This window comes from Adiantum capillus-veneris, chromosome 12 (genome assembly GCF_014529385.1).
Source record: "Adiantum capillus-veneris isolate H3 chromosome 12, ASM1452938v2, whole genome shotgun sequence".
Classification (NCBI taxonomy): Eukaryota; Viridiplantae; Streptophyta; class Polypodiopsida; order Polypodiales; family Pteridaceae; genus Adiantum; species Adiantum capillus-veneris.
This window is the reverse complement of record NC_140942.1, coordinates 57,604,383-57,625,267: the sequence shown is the minus strand read 5'-3', so window position 1 is coordinate 57,625,267 and position 20,885 is coordinate 57,604,383. Positions and strand designations below refer to the sequence as shown.

Below are 20,885 nucleotides of genomic sequence, written 5' to 3'. Positions count from 1 at the left end.
CACTTCACAAAGAACTTACAATTTATATCAAAGAAGCTCAATCCAAGTATGGGGAAAGTGCAGATCTCCATCGCATGCAAAATCCAAAATAAAAAGAAGGGGATAAAGTGTGGCTCCTCCGACGTGATCTTCGTTCATCTCGACCCTATCAAAAGCTTGATTATTGAAGGCTTGGCCCGTTTAAAATTATCTTCAAGTTAATCCGGTCACCTATCGACTCCGATTGCCCTCATCCATGAAAATCCATGTGGTCTTTCATGTCTCAGTCCTAGAACCTTGTCACACATCTAAGATCCCAGGAAGAGCCGTACAACCACCTCCTCCGGTTCAGATTCAAGGACACAACGAATATGAGGTCGAGAAAGTCCTAGATTCTTCAGTTTCGCATGGCAAGTTACAGTACCTGGTGCATTGGAAAGGCTATGATGTTAGGGAATGAACCTGGGAACTAGCACGCACTCTACAACATACATCTCTCAAAGTAGAAGAGTTCCATCAACAACATCCATGGAAGCCCAACTAAAGGAACACCACTGCTCCTCGTGGAACTCGTCGCTAGAGGAGGGGGTAATGCCATGGATGCTTGAGAGTCAGTTTCTACCTGCATCATCACCTATGTCATCGCCTACATCATCGCTAGAAGGATATAGAACAATCTAGAAGGATCTAGAAGATTCTAGAAGTTCTAAAAGTATCAAGGAGATTCTAGAAGTTTTTAGAAGCATGGTGAAGATTCTGGAAGAATCTAGAAGTTTTTGGAAAGCTCTAGAAAGTTGAAGAAGGATCTAGAAGGTTCTAGAAGAACTAGAAGGATCAAGAAGTTTCTAGAAGCTTGGAGAAGATTCCAAAAGAATCTAGAAGTTTTTGGAAAGCTCTAGAAAGATAAAGAAGGATCCAGAAGGTTCTAGAAGAACTAGAAGGATGAAGAATGTTCTAGAAGATTCTAACCTCCTCAAGAAGAACGTAGAAAATCCTAACCTCCTCAAGCACTAGTATACATAGGGATCTTGGGCCACAAGCCCCTCATTCTTTCCAACACTAGTTGTGAGGCTCCTATGAAGAGAACCCTCTTCTAGTTCTTGTCTTATGTTCAAGTCTTGTCCTTGCAATCAAGCCTTGTCTTGTACTCGAGTCTTGTATCTAGCTCTCTTAATAAAGTATTAAGTCTTGTAATAAAGATTAAGCTTATCATCAAGTCCCAAGTTCTTGTATATTTTGAGCGCCTCCTCTCACTCTCTTCTAGTTCTATACGCGCTCATAACAGCCTCTCTCCTATGCTTGGGGAAAGGTAAGGGAGCATGATTCCCTCATCTTGTTTGACCTTGGCTCTATTCACAACTTCATCTCAATGGAGTTGGCCACCAAGTTGGGCATTCAAGCTTTCAACATGGGAGATATTGTTACTTTCGATACAGCTTTCAAGGGACAGCAAGCCTCTATTACTCCATTGATTGGGAATTTGAGGCTTCATGTCCAAATCTACGTCAGCAATGAATACTTTTTCATCTCTCCTCTCCAACATGAGGATGCTATCCTAAGGGCACCATGGTTCAACCACATGGCAACCAACATGAAGTTCCCAAAAAGCAGAATCTACTTTACTACAAGCAAAATAACATATATATAGATACTAGTGAGTCTCATTGTACTATATCACTTTAAAATAATCTTGCTTTTGATATTACGTACATGATTTTTGTCAGAGTCCCTAGAAGGTCCTCATGTTTCATCAAATTTAAATGGTAGAAATAAAGAAGAGTTAGACTTGTCTAATTTTCTAAAAGGATTCCAATATGTGTTCATCGATGATATCCCTATGGACTTACCTCCAAAATGAGGGGATGATGATCATCAAATTTAGCTCCTATCAGGAAGCTCACCACCTAACAAGCCTCCTTCTCGAGTTTCCCAAGCTCAAGCAGAGGAGATAATGAGGAAAGTACAAAATTTAATTCACAAAGGGATGGTGAGGCCTATATCCTCTCCCTTTTGTTCTCCGATCCTTTTAGTATAAAAGAAAGATGGTACATAGCGTATGTGTGTGGACTATCGAGCACTAAACCATATCACTATCAAAAACAGATTTTTTGTGCCTCGAGTAGAAGATTTGTTTGATAATCTACAAGGGTCTACCTACTTCAGTAGGATTGATCTTAAAAGTGTCTATCATCAAATGAGGATAGTGGATGAAGATGTCCTAAAGACCGTGTTTCGTACAACATTTGGTCTTTATGAATATCTAGTCATACCTTTTGGCGTGACCAATGCACTAGCCATGTTCAATTGTCTAATGGAGAAAATCTTTAGACCCTACCATAAATTCAATGGAGTGTTATTTGATGATATCATCATCTACTCTAAGTCCATGGAGAAACACAAGCAACATCTCCAAGAGATTTTTCAAGATTTGAGGGAGAACAAGCTTTTTGCAACCAAAAGAAAGGCAAAATTTTCCTTCAAGAGATTCAATACTAAGGTCATATTATCTCTCAAGATGGTATCCGTATGGGTCCATGAAAGTTAGAGGTAATAAATCATGGACTAATCCAAGGAATTGCATGAGCTAAGAAGATTTATTAGTTTGTGTCCATACTATAGACGCTTCATAGCAAAATTCTCTCAAATAGCAGGACCATAACATGACTTAACAAAGAAGAACGTTAAGTATTCATGGATTCCTAAGGAGAAAAATTCTTTTGACAAGCTCAAAGATAATCTTACCTCCCAACCAATCCTCATGCTTCCGGATCTCTCAAATCCATTTGAGGTCCAGTGTGATGCTTGTAGTGATTTCCTTGGAGCAGTCTTGCTTCAAGAAGGGCATGTCATAGCATACGAGAGCCGAAGGCTCAATACAGATGAATGGATCTTAGGCATTTATGAGAAAGATCTTTTAGCTGCTCTACATGCCCTAGACACATGGAAGCACTACCTACTGGGGACTCCATTTATTTTACAAACAGACCACCAAAGTCTCAAGTACTTCATGACACAAACCAAGCTCTTTGACAAACAAATGAGGGGGAAAATTTTTATTTCACAATTTTATTTACATATTTCCCACATTGATGGTAAGCACAATAAACTGGTTGATGCACATTCACGATGACCCAAAGTTAATGTGGTGTCTATAGCTACTCACAATGATATATCTTCTATGATAGATGAGTATGCTATTGACCCAAACTTTAAAGACATAATGTCAGCCCTTGAGTTGGGGAAGAAAGAGGAACCAATCACCTTGCAGGATGGTTATCTTCTCCATGGAAATAGGATATGTATTAGCCACTCCCTTTGTGAGAAAGTCATGTATGTATCCCATGGTCCTCCCTATGCGGGGCATAGAGGCATTCAGCCTACTCTCTGAGGAGTAGAGATATACTTCTATTGGCCTACCATGAAAGTGGACATACAAGAGTATGTTTCAAAATGTGTAGTATTCCAAAAGACTAAGTATGATAGAGGGAAGAAACCTGGATTACTCCAGCCATTGCCAATTCCTAATTCACCATGGGAGAGTATATCCATGGATTTTATCTTTGGGTTACCCAAGTCTATCCATGGGAATATGGGAATATGGACAATAGTCACCAGGTTTAGCAAGCAAGCACACTTTATGTCACTCAAAAAGACTATTAAGGCAGACCAAATGGCAACTCTCTTCATATCTCAGATTTGAAGACACCATGAATTTCCAACATCCATCATGTCAAATAGAGATCCTAGAATGACCAGTAATTTTTGGAAAGGTCTCTTTGAAAATCTAGGTACAAGATTGAATTTTTCTTCCGCCTATCACCCACAAATGGATGGTCAAAGTGAGATAGCCAATCTTAGGATAATCGATCTACTAAATACATATGCTACAAAAGTAGACCAACACTCACAATGGAAAAAGTACTTACCTCTTGTAGAGTATGCTTACAATAATAGTGTCCATACTTCTATGGGAAAATCACATTTTGAAATCATTGAGGGAAGACCTGAAAGTCCCTTACTACTTAAAGTACATGGGAAGATTTTCACTGTCGATGAGTATAGTCATGACCTACAAGAATCTTTTCAAAAGATTAAGGAGACTATATCCATCTCTCATCAAAGAAAAAAGCTGCTACTAACAAGCACAGAAGGGCCTTAACACTCAAAGAAAATTATTGGGTCTTACTTAAGTTTCTCAACGCTTGATTGAGGAAAACTAAAGGGCAAAAATCCTATGGGCCATCAAAAGTATTGTGCTAAACTAGCAAAAAGATATTATGGTCCTTTTCAAATCTTGAAGCCAATTAATGAGATGGCCTATTAACTTAAGTTTCCCAAACATTGGCTCATACACAATGCTTTTCATGTGAGCCTCCTGAATTCCTATACAGGAGAGACACCAAGTGAACCAGTTACTGAAAAGCCTCCCAACATCGACAACCAAGAAGAGGTGCTACAACCCAAAGCTATCCTTCGGCATGAAGACAAGGTACTACAACATGGTAAGGTTCTCTGACGGTATCTTATTAAGCTCAATAATTATCCTTTTGAAGATGCTAGATGCATGCAAGCAATACAACTTAAGGATAGTATGAACCTTGTCAATGCTTACAATGCTACATTAGAGTAAGAAAATGTACAAATTTCTTTTAAATTACCAATGTTTTTGTCTTATAAGAATAGTTCTCTTTTTATTGTGCACAAATTTAAGTAGTATGCATACTTAGAATCATGTTTGTGATGACAACGTCTCTCAAACACCAAGTAAAACTTGTCACTCTACTTGGGAGAATGAAATGGACTAAAGAGCAGACATTCTTGTGGCAGCAACGTTTCTCAAGCACCAAATGGACTAGTCATCCATCTTGGAATGATGCCGTAGGGTAAAAAGGGATCCTCTACTCACTAAGGAAGATTGACTAACGACTAAGGCTTTATCTCTTCTACCTCATAGTCAAGAACGATTATCATTTCAAGAGAGAGGTAATATCCTAAAATCTAGTATCTAACCAACCCAAATGATTTTCTCATATTAAATTAATCATTTAATATGGGAAAATAAATCGGAACAAGGGTTATAATATAGAAATGTGCTTACAAATATATACCATCATAGGGTCACTGGTAAAGGGGCCCAAATGAGAGATGGTTTGTCAAAGAGCAAGGCTAGCCAAGGGACCTTAAAGACCTTAGGGTTAGCTTCATTGAAGACGTCCAAATGTTAGTGTTAAAAGTACTTTGACCTTAGGAAATTTAGGGCCGAGCTTGAGGTGGGAACACTACCCAAGCTTGAGGTGCTTGTTGTGCTTGATGGTTAAGGTGTGTGTCATGCTTGCTGACTAAGATGCTTGAGGTACTTGCCGTGCTTGCCGACTAGCGAGCGTGAAGTGCTTGTGGGAACATCAACCAAGCTTGAGGTGCTTTATCGTGCTTGTGTCTCATAAGTCAAAGGCATCCCTACAAAGGAGGGTATGAGCCTCAAAGCTAGGGGGATGAGAGAGAAAACACACACACACACAAGGCAAGCCAAGCCTCAAACGACACCAAGGACATATGTCAAGCCCCTACCCATGCTACCCTCATGAAGTGCTGAAAGCCTATTGTTTAGCCTCTAAAGGGGTCCAATGATAATTTAATTGATTGTTTTTTCCAGTTATCAAGTCTCTCTCAAAGGGAAAGGGGGACACTTATCCCAAGACTACCCTTATTTCTTGATATGCATTCTACATCTGATTGGCCACGCTTGTTTGGGTCCAATGAGCTTCCAAGCTGAGCTAGAAGAGGGGGTCAACCAAAGAAAAAAGGGGGGTTGCTTGGGGGTATACTCTCCCTCACACACTCACACACACTCTCATTGTGTGAAGTTTGCAAAGTGCAAGAGCTCCATCTCCTTCTCCAAGCTAGTAGAGAAGTTGAGAGCCTACACCAACACTCTTGGCTATGGAATGCAAATCCAACCAAGAGCCATGATTCAATGCTTAAGCTTGCCATCTTCTCCATCTTCATTACTATGATAATATGTATGCTAGCAAGAAGAGTGATGATAAGTGAGGAACTAATTTTTTTGCTTCTATGATTTTTTCTTCTTTCTCTTCCGTACCCTCATTCCCCACTAGCTCTCTCCACCTTCGAAGTTGTTTGAGACCTTAGGACTGAGGCTTGGGATAGTTAATTCTTTTTACAAAGTCTATGTTATGCTTTTGATGCATGACACTTTCCATATTCATTGCATAACCTAGGGCACAAGGAACACAAAGATTGTATTCTAACAAGTCTCTCTTGATGTCAGAATCTATAACACAAATTCCGGTTGGAGGGGGAATCGGATCCATGTAAATCCGGTCCTCAATTGTTTTCAACTTCTCTAACTCTGCCTGTTGCAAAAGTATTGTTCCTGCCGAGTTAAGTAAGTATTATGATTATGCTGCTACCATCAATTAAGTCACTCTCTATCCTCTCAAAGTAGTCTCACAAAAATGCTCTCTTTAATTCTCCTAATTCCTCTATTCTCAATGTTCATAGGCCATTTCCATTACATAGAATATATCTTCTTTCTACAATCACCTAGCAAAACTTATCTAAAATTGTCCCTATACCCAAAAAATTTGATTGCTACCTTATAGAGGGGTTGCGCATCATGGGTAAAGTGTAAAGAACCATTTTTCTTTGGATCTATCAACCAACTATTTGAATATGTACCCAAAGTACAAATCTCCCATAGAATATATATCTCCCTTTCTGCAAATTCCTAGGCAAACTCATCTACAATTGGGCTTGTTTCCAGATTCCTCATTTCTACCTTATTGATGGGTCGCATGTCATGGATAAAACGTAAAGAACCATTTATCATTGGAACTGTGAAGAGCCACCTATTTGAATACAGAGCACAGGAAGGGTCCTTAATACCCTTCTTGATCTTTTTATTAAGAAACTCAATGAGTTTTAAAAAATGATCCTTTGAATCTGGAATAGGTAGCAAGTTCCAAGGTACATGAGAGATAGTTGAGACTCGAGAGTGAAGATTACTATAGAAACAACAATGGAAGAATCTGTACACCCTATCTAATGTGTCTCAAATGCAAAAAAAAATTAATGTTTGGCATGAATTTCTTAAAAATATATTATTTTAGCTTTTGTCAAACTCTCATCACAACAAACCCTTAGCTCATTCAAAGAATCATATGTAAACTTATGCCCACTCTTACTCCTGTCTCAAAGACTAGGCTACAAAGCAGCTTCCCCCATCCTATAGTTGTAGTTTTGTGCTACAAATATTGCCATTAGTTTCACTTTCTTTACCACAAAATTATACTTGGTTTCCACTCGTACATCAAAACCTTGAGCATTTTTTAAATCTTCAATTACTTTGTACATTTCTTTGGAGCATATATTCACAACCTAATTCCTAACACACAAATCACAATCCACTAAAGACTTCAAGTCTTCCATAGTATCCATAAATGAAAACTCATCAAACACACCTATAATCTCCAGGGGTTACTATATGTAAGATCTATATATCGTGTGCATTCAAGGATAGTTCATAAAACCCCTTAGCTATGAGTTTTTCACCAAAAAGGGGACCCTTTTTCTAGTCAATCTATAAATTTCTTTTCAAGACCAATTTTTCAACACTCTTCTATACGTGAAAATTTGAGGAGCTATAGGAAACAGTATTCCCTACTATTGAACCCATGTGATAGAAATTTTGCTATTGTAGTGAAACCCCCCCCCCCCCCCCCCCCCCCTCCCCAAACCTATTTCCTACACGAACTATCCATTCATGATTTATATATATTGGTCATTTTCTTTTTTGGTATGAAATATTTAATATGGGGTTAGCCTATGATCCATAGTCTATTAATGCAATGCATGGCTCTTCTAAGTCTCCCACTTTCACTAGAGTCTCGGTAGCTACTCTTGTCTAATGACTCTTAGAGTAATAACTCTTATGAGTGGTATCTTATTCATCTTCATCACCCAAGAAATGACCTTGGTTTACTCCTCTTGTAGACTTGTAACATCTATTAACATTTTCATTGCTTTGTTTAACATAAACATGTACACATTATGAATTTCTAAATTCTTCTTCATCCTAGACACAAATAGACTCAGGAAGAGATTCTTGCTTTCTCTTAATAATGTCGATTATCTTTTTATGGAACTCTTGATTTTCTATGCCAAGAACCTCACCCAAAGTAAATGCAACCTTATTATTCAAAATCCTCTCTTCTAATTTTTTTTTGAGATTTGTTATTGCCTCTATATTGGAGGTAGTAAGCTGATATCTTGTCCAAATTCACTTCGACTCTTTTTTGGTTAATAGTCTCCACCTTCAACCCATAGGCGGTTGCCTCAACCATATGAGATGACATGTGTAGTAGCCATGTCCTCAAATAGCTTATTCCTTCCTCCTCTGACAAATTACTTCCCAAAGGCTTACCTACTTCACTTAAGTTAATCTGGCCTCTTTAAAGAAAAAAATATCGTTCATCAAAGCATTCATTGAACCTTTCACAACCGCTCCTTTCATTGTTGATACCATCACATCGTATGCACCTGTGTACAAATCCTTCTCTAGTTTTAGGTATTTGCCTTGTAGATTGGTTTGATGGTTGTCTTTGCAATCTTTAACTGCAGTTCTTGAATTTCCTTGAAAACACCATCTAAGATAGATTTTTCCCTCTTTGGAACCACAATAATAACCTTTATAAAACTCTCACCAACGCTTGGGGCTTGAGTAAGTTTGACTATGATCTTGTCTCTTTGTCATTTTTGCTTAGCTAGCCCCCATGCTCATTTCCAATCCCCCTTACATGCTCATTCATTTGAAGAATCACAACTAGCTAAAAACTTTATACCATCTATTCCATAGTCTATTAATGCAATTGACGGCTTTTCTAAGTCTCCCACTTTCACTAGAGTCTTGGTAGTTGCTCTTGTCTAATGACTCTTAGAGTAATAAGTCCTATGAGTGGTATCTTATTCATATTCATCACCCAAGAAATGACCTTAGTTTACTCCTCTTGTAGACTTGTAACATCCAATAACATTTTCATCCTTTGTTTACCATAAACATGAGACACATTATGCATTTCAAAATTCTTCTTCATCGAGGACACAAATAGACTCAGAAAGAGATTGTTGCTTTCTCTAATGTCAATTATTTCTTTATGGAACTCCTGATTGTCTATGCCAAGAACCTCACCCAAACTAAATTCAACCTTATTATTCAAAATCCTCTTCCAGAAAAAATTTGAGACGTGTTGTTGCCTCTATATTAGAGGTAGTAAGCTGACACATCTTATCCAAATCAACCTCGACTCTTTTTTGGTCAATAGGCTCCACGTTCAACCCATGGGCGGTTGCCTCAACCATTAAGATGACATGTCTAGTGGCCATGTCCTCAAATAGCTTATTACTCCCTCCTCTGCCAAATTCCTTCCCAAAGGCTTACCTATTTCACTTGAGTGAATCTTGATCTTTGAAGAAAAAAAGATCCTTCATCAAAGCATTCATCGAACCTTTCACAATATCTCCTTTCATTGTTGATACCATCACATCGTATGCACCTGTGTACAAATAGTTCTCTTTTTTTAGGTCTTTGCCTTGTAGATTGGCTTGATGATTCTCTTCTAGCCTTGCAATCTTTATGTCGAGCTCTTGCATTGCCTTGAAAAAACCATCTAAGATAGATTTCTTCCTCTTTGGAACCACAATAATAACATCTACAAAACTCTCACAAACTCTTGGGGCTTGAGTAGGTTTGACTATGATCTTGTCTCTTTGTCATTTTTGCTTAGCTAGCCCCCATGCTCATTTCCAATTCCCCTTACATGCTCATTCATATGAAGAATCACAAGTAGCTAAGAACTTTATACCATCTCCGCTTCATGTAGTCAATGTAGCTCCATATCCTTTACATAACCACAAAGACACTTTGTTACATATCTACCATCAGATTGGTCAAGTTTATGCACCACTGATTGAAGGAATTTTCTTGAAGAAAGTTCTTTCTTTTAATAGCTGGTTTATGCTACATAAACACAACAAAGGCTTGAAACATTTGCATTACAATAGAATCAAAATTGCATCCCTTGTTGCTCTTGTTTCTCTATAACTTAAAATCTTTCTATTGAGACCTTCAATTAAGCTTCCGTTCCATCACCCTAGCCCATTTCAGGTTGGGTTCACCAAAAATGTATTAGAAAGTTTGAGGTGGTGTTTGAAAAGGACCAAGGTTTTGACTTTGAGAGTTCATCGCAAAAACTAGTAAATCATAGAGGATTCAAAGCAAAAGACACACTAAAATTGAGAAAAATGCTATTCATCCATCTAAAAAAGTACCAAAATCAACTCAAAACTCTTGTATGTATGATGATATGGTGTAGACTCGCGCCTAATTGCACATATGAAGTGTTCATTTGTCCTATTATAAACCTTAATCTTTCGCTTTAATTACTAAATAAGGCCATTTTATACAATCTTAGGCGCTTCGTTAGACAGTCCCAAATGCTTCCTTGAAGAGAGAAAACCCTATTTGATGGCCTCACAAGCTCGAACATGAGGTAGATACAGCACGCACGGGACTACTCTATAAAGTAGCCCCCTAGCTTGAGCAACCATGACCACCGTTGTAAATGTGTCATTGTGATATATGCTTCTTTGGCTATTTTTGGATTTGCTTTATCAATATGTTGTCATTTTTAGCCCAAGCAAGCTAGGAAAGATCCCCAAATTTGTGAGAAACTTCCCTTGGCCTCCAATTACACGTTGAAACCCACGTGTCAAGCATGTTGGATACATTCTTTATAGATATACATGAAACTTGCTAATTTAAGAGGAGATCAACCGCATTAGACTTTCCAAGCAAGATGAGCGTGCCACTTCAAAACACTTGACAGTTGTACATTCCTAAATCAAGTTAAGCATTTATTCATTTGAGAAAATGTGCAAGAGTGATACATTTAGGGCCTTGTCTCCCTACTAAGGTATGTACACAATTGGAACCATTGCAACCTCTCACACATGACATTATGTACATTGTTGCATTTGGTCCCAGGTAGATATTTTATTTTCACATTATACACATGTCAACAACATCAAGTTTTGTGATGGCTGTGATATTGTACTATGCGTTTACTTGGACAACACAGTTAGACTATGGGGCACAGGGAAATGATGTGGAAAATGTAGCAACAATTTACACTTGCATATCAACATAATACCGCATCAACAAATTTCGGGGCAAAGCCATTTAAAAAGTCGAGAGATGGCACAGTAGCCAACCATGCGAGATGACGAGAGATGCTCCATCAGATTCTCCATCAGGAGATGACGAGAGATGGCACAGTAGCACAGCACCACGCGAGAGGAGAAAAACGTCACGTGCGTTTTCGGTATTTCGTAGCATGGCGTCAAGTAGCACAGCACCACGTAGTTGCCGGGGAGGCGGGGGGGAGAGAGAGAGAGAGAGAGAGAGAGAGATTTAACGTCGTAGGAGCAATCCACAGAGAGAGAGAAAGAGAGAGAGAGAGAGAGTCTCTACGCCTTCTCTATAAGAAGAGATGCGGCCACTCATCACGTTCCGCATTGCAACCTTTGGCATCTGGTGTGCACTTTGCAGCTTGGCATGCAAAACTCAAAAGCGTCAATACTTTTCTCCGGTAATTGTACATGAGAGAGAGAGAGAGAGAGAGAGACGCATTGCCCAGGGCTAGAGCTACTTTGAATCATGTTTACAATATGTTTGTCTATGCTTTGCCAGCTACTTCAAAAACATAATAGGACGACTTCTTTTCTTATGAGGTTTTGGAGAAGGCACTAGTGCCCTTCTACCCCAGTGGAAAGAAGGCTCTTGAGGTCCTATGGACGTATCTACCTTAATTGTATTGCCGAGGGTGTGCTTCTTGTCGAGGCAGAGATCGATGCCATTATCAATGACTTTGGTGATTTTGCACACACTCTTGCCCTTAAACAACATGTGCCTCATGTGACCTACACGGAAGAGTGACCACATCCTATGTAATTATTATGCACCATATTGGTTTATTTCGTAACAGTAGTCGACACAAATAATCTATAGTGGTAACATTCTTTCAATGATGAGGGGCCTCGCTTGGTGTGGGGATGGAGCACCATGTTGCTGATGGGATCTCCAGTACCCACTTCGTCAACACATGGGCAGACATAACAAAGGGGGGAAGGCATTCAACGTCATCCTTTTATCAACCGTACCCTTTTGCGGACGCGTGACCCATCTACACCAACATTTTCGCACATCGACTATCAACCTCCCCCTTCACTATTTCCCTCTAGCAAATATGATCGCGGCATTGCAGTACAACCAAATGTAGTGGCAAAATGCAAGAACAAGCTCTCTTCACATCACAATGACAGTGGACCTACAAATACGAACGACAATGTGGCTTGCAATTTTTTCTTTCTCACTCGAGCACAGGTAAAAATTATGGTTGTTTGCTCAATTGCATAACATAAGGTAGTGTTCCAATGTCCCGTTTTATAGTGTAATTTTCCCAAAAATCTAGCATTTTGGCATAAATATTGGCTGCCTTATTGCCTTAATCTTAAAAATTGAGATTATGAACATGCTTTGTTTTGAGCACTGTGAGTCACACCCATGCAGAACTTCAACTTTGATGGCTAGCTCTTAGAATAAGTCTCAAGAATTTTCTTTTGTAGCCTGTTAGTCCAATAACAAGTGACGATTTCCGTTACATTTGTTCATAATTTACTGTAATATTATGTTCATATTTTGTGTAATTTGAACATATTCACTGTGTGGTGCTAATTTAAGGTGTTTTCTGGGGAAAATTGTTGATATTGAGCATTTTAATGTTGGCAAGTTGTGGAGCTGCAAGCAACGGCAATGGATGGAACAAGAGGGGTGACATACAGCACATACGAGGCAGTGGCAACACATGTGTGGAGGTGTGTGTCAAGGGCACGAGGGTTGAGTGAGAAACAAGAGACAAAATTGTACATAGCAATAAAAGGGAGAAGCCGATTGCAACCAGCCTTGCCAAGAGGCTACTTTGGCAATGCCATCTTCACTGCCACACCCATGGCACAAGTCGGTCAGCTAGACAAAGGCCCACTAAGTGTGGGTGCCCAAAGGATTACGGAGGCCATCGCACGTATGGACGATGAATATTTACTATCAGCACTTGATTATTTGGAGCTACAACCTGGCCTAGAGTTTCTTGTTCAAGGTGCCCACACCTTTCGTACTCCTAATGTCTGTATCACCTCTTGGACCCACCTTTCCATCCACGATTGTAACTTTTGGTTGGGGCTGCCCCATCTTCATGCGCCCTGTCGGCATCTCATTTGAAGGCCTCCCTTTCGTGCTTCCTAGCCCCTCTGGTGGTGGTGGCCTCTCCATTTCCCTTGCCCTTGCCTCCCACCACATGCCCACCTTTGAGCAACCCTTCTACCAGTTTTGATTGTCTCCATTGCCCCTAATACTCTTTTTAGTATGAAATGGACATGCTAGCTTTTGTATAAGTATTTTTAGCTTGCAAGGTCCTTCTCTTTATTCTCTAAGATTGATTCAATGGGCATGTGAGTTTCTCTTGTCTTAGAACACCCATGTGATTCTTCACCTTGTTTGGCTAGCCAAAGCTTTACAAATTTGGCCTTACTATGCTTTTTTTTATTGAAATGCATTTTCATTATTCAAAGGTCCATTTTTGACACCTTGTTTCCAAATGCAAGAAAAGCATATCCACATGTTGCATGGAGAGGAAGAGATCTTAGGATGATTAATATTTTGCAAAAATCCTTGGATGGAGAGTATGTTGATTTGTGACATTTTGCCTTCAGCAATGGACAAGACTTCATTACATTCTAAGATTACAAAATTATGGGAAGCATTTTATTGTCAAGAAAGATATTCCAAGCAGGAGATTATCCATGTTGACATTAGTCTGGTGTTCCTAAAACTTACATTCTTGCCATTCATTCTAATTTCTTTCATTGCTCATTTCTCTTATAATCTTGATCATTGAGGCCTTGATCTGGGTCAACAAGAATTACTGTAGATGTTATGCATTTCAATGTAGTTTAAAAGCTCTTGGACTTCAACTTAGAGCATGCATACATTCAATGGTATGATATTATACATATGATTGGATGTGTGTAGGTGTTGTGGTGTGGGAAAGGGAAGGGGGGGGGGGGTTTAGATAGATAGATTCCATTATCACTCTTGGAGGTCAAATATGACCTATAGGACAACCAATAAAACATGTACAATAGAGGCTCCTCTATCTAAGAGGGTACAATGTGTGCAATAACACATGTAGATGTTTGTGGGGGCCGGGTTAGATAGATAGATTCCATTATCATCCTTAGAGGTTAAATATGACCTATGGGACAACCAATAAAACATGTACAATAGAGGCTCCTCTATCTAAGAGGTACAATGTGTCCAATAACACATGTAGATGTTGGGAGGGGGGGGGGGGGCGGCGGGGTGGGGGGGAGGGGCTAGGGGGCTGATACAACAAATTTGCAACAAATGTTGCTTAGGGGGAGAGGGGTGGCTAAGGGGGAGGAGGTGGATGTTGGGTGGGTTTCTGTGTGCAAAACTCCTCGATGATGGCTCTACCACCACGATAAGACGGCGTACTTACCTGCGGCCCGTGCATCTCGTACTTTGTGCAACACTTGCTTCTTTATCTTGGGTTGGGTGGGGGGTAGAGACTCGCTAATCCATATGGTTGTGCCCTTGGAAAGATGCATTTGTTTCAAGAGTGCCATGCGGTCCTCTTGGTCTTGAAAACAAGGCTCTCTTGGTTAGTGTGGGGATCATGATGGAGGAATTTGATGGTGGAACTGTCAAACTTGACTGGTTGGAAAGCATTGTTGTGCTTAGTTAAGGCGGTATGAAAGTCCGCATTCTCCTCCCACCAAGAGGAGGGTAAGTCACCAATGCATATAGTCAATTAAAGGCCTTCCCTACAACGACGTTCTTCTAAGAACTCCTCCACTTTGAAGCGGATGGTAGCAACATTTTCTTGAATTTGAGTGGCTAATGATGTGACCAGACACGGAAATACAACAGCTGAATAACAAAAAATTGCAAGTACACAGAGTACACGTAGGAAAATAGAGATGTATATTGAAATCAATTCCCGGGTACAAGAAGAGCGTAGCTCGTATCAACCTCCCGACCACCCTCGAGCTATCTCAGTCTCAATCTGCGCACAGTTCTCAATCGCACTCACTGTCAATCTCAATCACAAGGCACCATCACAGTAGAATAGCCTCCTTCTGCATACGTGCTGTCTTCTTCACGTGACAAAGTGGCTATTTTCGTCCTTTCTCCAGTCTTTAGCAAAGCGGCCCAAAAATAGGTTCGGAAAGAGACGTCCTGCATTCAAACACATACAAACCACAAAATGCAACCCACACCCACGAGTTAGCAACTTTAGAAAGTTTTTTTAGTCCACAATTTCTGGCCATTTTCAGCGAGCCGTAACTCCCAAACGGTTCAGAATTTGATCGGGTCTGTCTCACATGAATTTTTTCTTCTCATTGAGCTCTTCGAAAGTCATGTTAAGCGCAACATCCATATCCTACTCAGTTTGCCCGAAAAATTACTTGCAAGTTAGCAATTTTCACAAAAACAATCTAAAACAGCATTTTCTCACTTTTTCTGGGCATGTTCACCATATCTTTTCCATTCATAGCATATGTGTCATAACCCATGTGATAGGCCATTTGATATCAAGTGTAGATTCGCACCTTAGGATGATGATGTATATGGTGATGTTCTACCCCTTGATGTCATCCTCTATTAGTGCCTATAAGCTACATTCACATGTAGAATATATTTTGTAGGACAAAGGCCTCTACAAGAAAAGAATATCAAGGATGAATTACTAAAAAAATTCAAATCTGGATGCATAGATGAAGAAGAAGACAAGTTGCAAGGAAAGGTGTAGTAGAAAAATGAAGCATTGACATATTGCGTGAATATGAGATGTGAGTGATCCTTGGCCTCATGATTGAGTCTTTTTTGGGATAGCTCAAAATCTTGGTCCAAGGTGATTCATTGTTTGAGGGGAGAATTCTTAAAAGGAAAAGGGTAGTGTGTCCATGGTGGGAAAGGATTTGACGGAAGGCCGACTAGTGTACTATGTTGTAGGTAACCCTAAAGATAGGTTGGGGAGCCTATAAGAGGAGGGGGTTGGGTGCAAGAAGGAACACAAGTAGCTCCCCTATCCTTTCAATGGTATTAGAGCTCATACGCATGTGATAATGGCCCTTGAGGCCAATTCTAAGACTAATGCTTTACTTTGTCTGGAAAAACTATGGCATGAAACTAGTCTTGTCACATAGAAAATGCGTTGGTGAACTAGATTGTTTTGGCTATATGTGGTACCAGAAGTGCGTACCAGATCATGCTCAGTGTTTTATGATATAGAACCAACCTTCAATGAGGTCTATAGTGACAAGAATGGGTGTTTCTTCAAGGATGTTGTCATTGTGCTATGAGCATGTTTTTTAAAGTGCTTTTGGGACCAAAATTGGACGTAAATCCAAGGTACATGAGGGATAATGAAGATCACCATAGGGGCAACAATACTAGAATCAACACATCCTATCTCATGTGTTTGTAAATAAAAAGCCTTACGATGTCTTGAGTTTTTTTTTGTAAAAAACCTCTTCTCTTCTTGTGTTAAAAACTCCCCACAATGAACCTTTAGTTATTTTGGAGATTCCATTACGAAATTGTGTCCAGTTCTTTTTGAATCCATAAGATTTTGTGTTGCAAAGAGGTTTCTTTTAGATTTTCCCTAGAATTTGATGGTAAAGACAAGGCCACTAGTGTCACGGGAACCGAATAATAGAGATCGATAGCAAAAGATAGAGAAAGAGATCTTTGTATTGATGAATCTTTGTAGAGTTTTGATACAACAGAGGAGCAAAATATATGGGCGCACTCCGTTGTACGGAGCTCGAACCTCCCGACCACCCCCGAGCTTCAATTCGCTTGCATGCAGCGTCTCACTCGCACTCGCACTCTCACTCGCACTCGCACTCGCACTCGTAGAAGAGAGAATGGTGAATCCCCCCCAAAACGAACCACCCGTCCTTCTATTCTCCTCCAAAAAGCCTGCGACCTCTTAAAATAGCCGCTTTTCTATTTTTGGCGCTCGGTCGACTCGACTTGCGCGCCAATATACCTGCGAGAACAAGGTAAAAAAAACGTGATAGCGAAGCGATCCGTAGAGGTGTTTTCAACTGAACATAACTCCCAAACGGAGCCAAAACAGCCCAAGTCCGTCTCATACAATCTTGTTGCCCTCGCTGCGCTCTTCGACGGCTATGTGATGGAAAATTTCCATAGCCTGCTCCGATTTGCTGAAAATCAACCTGCAAAACATCATTTTCTACAAAAACGATGCAAAAACAGCAAATCCAACTTTTTTCTTAATCTTTGGCCTTCAACGAGCATCAAAACATCAAAATCTCTAAAAACTCAAAGAACCAAAGTTGTTCCTTATAACGCAGGCTTCAATCGCTTCATACATCACTTTTTCAAAATCCCACGTTAACGCCTTCAAAAATGCCCCAGAAAGTGTCTTCCGGATCAAAAAATTTTATCGGACGAAAACAATCCACACATCCTTTTACACAGTGGACTAACTTTAAAATGACAAAAACTTCCTAGAAAACAAAATTTATTACTAAAACACCTCGAAATCAAGTCTTGTTACAATCTCCCCTTTTCAAAATTAACTCTGTCCTTAGAGTTGGAAGGAGGGAAATTCGCTTTGCAAAACACTAAGATCAACCCAAGATGCATCCTCTACTGGATAGTTCTGCCACTTAACCAAAACATCCACAATGTCTCTATTTCTCAAATGTCTGACACGCCTATCTAGCACTAAATCTGGTTCTACTGTCAATGTTCCGTCATCTTTCAACTTAGAGTTGTCCTGTAAAACATGGTGCACGTTAGGAACATACTTTTTCAATAAACTCACATGAAATACAGGATGCACTTTGACATGAGAAGGCAATTCCAATTTGTAAGCTAATGAACCAATGCGCTTCAAAATTTTAAATGGCCCAGCAAATCGTGGAGACAATCGCTTATCCTTCCCAAGAATTAAATGAGACTTCTCGGGAATAACTTTTAAGAAAACCATCTCCCCAGTTTCATACTCCACAACCCGATGTTTCTTGTCATAATACAATTTATGTCTCTTTTGGGCTTCTCTAATATTCCCCCTGATTTTGGCCAACTCGTTATCCATCTTTTCAAGCATCTCACATGACAGTTCTACCTTATTCCTTGAGCTAAGAAAATTTATAGGTGTGGGACAGTTATAGCCATACATTGCTTCAAACGGGGTCATCCTAATAGATGAATGATATGAACTGTTGTATGCAAATTCAACCAAAGGCAAATATTCATTCCAATTAGATTGGTTTTCATTGACATACATTCGTAACATATCTTCTAAAATACGATTCACTCTCTCCGTTTCCCCATCGGTTTGAGGATGAAAAGCAGTAGACATGCGTAACTGGGTACCTATAGAGTCAAAAGTCGCTCTCCAGAAATGTGAAGTGAACTTAGAATCTCTGTCAGACACTATGCTCTTGGGCATGCCATGCAAATGAAATATCTCTTTCACAAACAAGCGTGCAATGGTCAAAGCAGTATCAGTTATTTTCACGGGAAAGAAGTGAGCCTGTTTTGTGAGTCTATCTACTACCACAAAGATCGAGTCATACCCTCCACGAGTAGTGGGAAGTCTAATAATAAAGTCCATGGATATAGACTCCCACTTCTGTAAAGGAATGTCTAAGGGTTGAAGGTCACCAGGCATCCTCTTATGTTCAATTTTAACTTGTTGACATTGAAAGCATTCACGCACATAATTCTTAACATCCAATTTCATACGTGGCCAAAAGAATGAACTTTTAATCTTTTCATATGTCTTACTCAATCCAGGATGACGAGAAAAAGGTGAGTTATGACACTCATGCAGAATTTGACTCTTAAAAGCAGAATTTGCAGGAATACACAAGCGGTCATAATAATACAGATTTCCCTTATACAAGTGATATCTGTTCTCATACATCTCACCAATATTCTCACGCAAGAATTTCAAAATAGATATGTAAAAAGAATCGCTTTCAACTTCGGCATGTATCTCATCAACCAAATTGGATCGCACAACAGTCAACAAATTACACATGGGCCTACGACTCAATGCATCTGCAACTTTATTTTCTTTCCCACACAAATACTTCAAGTCAAAATCATACTCAGCCAACAATTCAATCCATCTCCTTTGTCTGTTGTTTAACAATGGCTGCGTGAAAATATACTTCAAACTTTGATGATCAGTACGCAATTCAAATTTGACACCAAGCTAGCAAAAGATGACGCCAATGTTTCAATGCATGAACAACAGCAAGCAATTCTAGATCATGTGTTGCATAGTTCAATTCATGTCGTCTTAATTTCCTAGACTCATATGCAACCACTCTTCCTTCTTGTGTCAAAACACACCCTAGTTGTTCACCACTAGCATCACATGACACAACAAATGGTTTGCCCATCTCAAGAACTTTCAAAACACAATTTTCTGCTATTTTAGCCTTCAAGGTCTCAAAAGCAGTCTCACAGGTAGAAGTCCACGCAAAACCCTTGTCTTTCTTGGTCAATTCGGTCAAAGGACTTGCTATCTTAGAGAAATATTTAATGTGTGCTCTCTCATATTGTGCTAGACCCATAAAGCTTCTCACATTCCTTAATGACTTTGGTGTTGGCCACTCCACAATAGTCTTAACTTTGTCAAGGTCAATGTGAATCCCCTCTTTAGAAATCACTCTTCCCAAATACACAATCTGATCCTTTGCAAAAGTACACTTACTTGCTTTCGCATACAATTTATGTTGACGCAAAACCTCAAATGTTTTCTTTAAGTGCAATGCATGATCTTCTTCATTCGTAGAATACACAAAAATATTATCCAAGAATACCATAATGAAGTCATCAAGATACGGGTGAAAAATATTATTCATTAAGCACATGAAAGTTGTTGGTGCATTAGTCAAACCAAAAGCAAGAACTCTAAATTCATAATGTCCATAACGTGTACGAAAAGAAATCTTTGGAATGTCCTCGACCTTAATGCGGATTTGATGGTAGCCAGAACAAAGATCAACCTTTGAAAATATTGTGGCACCACTCAAATGACTAAGCAGTTCATCTATGTGAGGAAGAGGATATTTGTTCTTAATGGTCTTTTTGTTTAATCCCCTATAGTCGATGCATAACCTATATGTACCATCCTTTTTCTTTTGGAATAACACAGGACTACCCCAAGGAGATACACTAGGTTTAATGAAACCCTTTTTCAAAAGATCATCAAGTTGCATCTTGAGCTCTTTAAGCTCGTCAATATTGAGCCTGTATGGAGATCTGGAATAAGGTGTCGCTCCTGGATATAGATCTATGGCATGGTCTACCGCTCTAGGCGGAGGTATACCAGGAAGATCGTCCCGGAACACATCCTTAACTTCATGTAAGAGATCCTCTATAAATTCTCGATTTGTGTCTTTATGTTTATCCCTAGATTCTCTTTAATCTCATTAGCAAACACAAGCAACGTCTCACACAAGCAAACACAAGCAACGTCTCACACTCTTATCTAAGTCACCTTATCAATTCCATTCCCAAAACTAGATTTAGAATCTCTTTCTTTCCACAAAGAGTGTGACTTATCATCATCAAATGATTAAAGATATATTTTTCTTTCTTAACAATCAATCAAAACATGATTTTCAATGATCTAATTGATACCAATGATAACATCATGCATATCAATGTTTATGTTATAGAAATCATCTTTATG

At 39.4% G+C, this 20,885-nt stretch overlaps 2 pseudogenes; both read left to right on the top strand.

The window, feature by feature from the left end:
- Nucleotides 1-11,276: 11,276 nt before the first annotated feature.
- On the top strand, nt 11,277-12,472 carry LOC147445784 (shikimate O-hydroxycinnamoyltransferase-like; annotated as a pseudogene).
- Nucleotides 12,473-12,581: 109 nt separating this feature from the next.
- LOC147445783 (shikimate O-hydroxycinnamoyltransferase pseudogene) lies at nt 12,582-13,445 on the top strand (annotated as a pseudogene).
- Nucleotides 13,446-20,885: the final 7,440 nt, after the last annotated feature.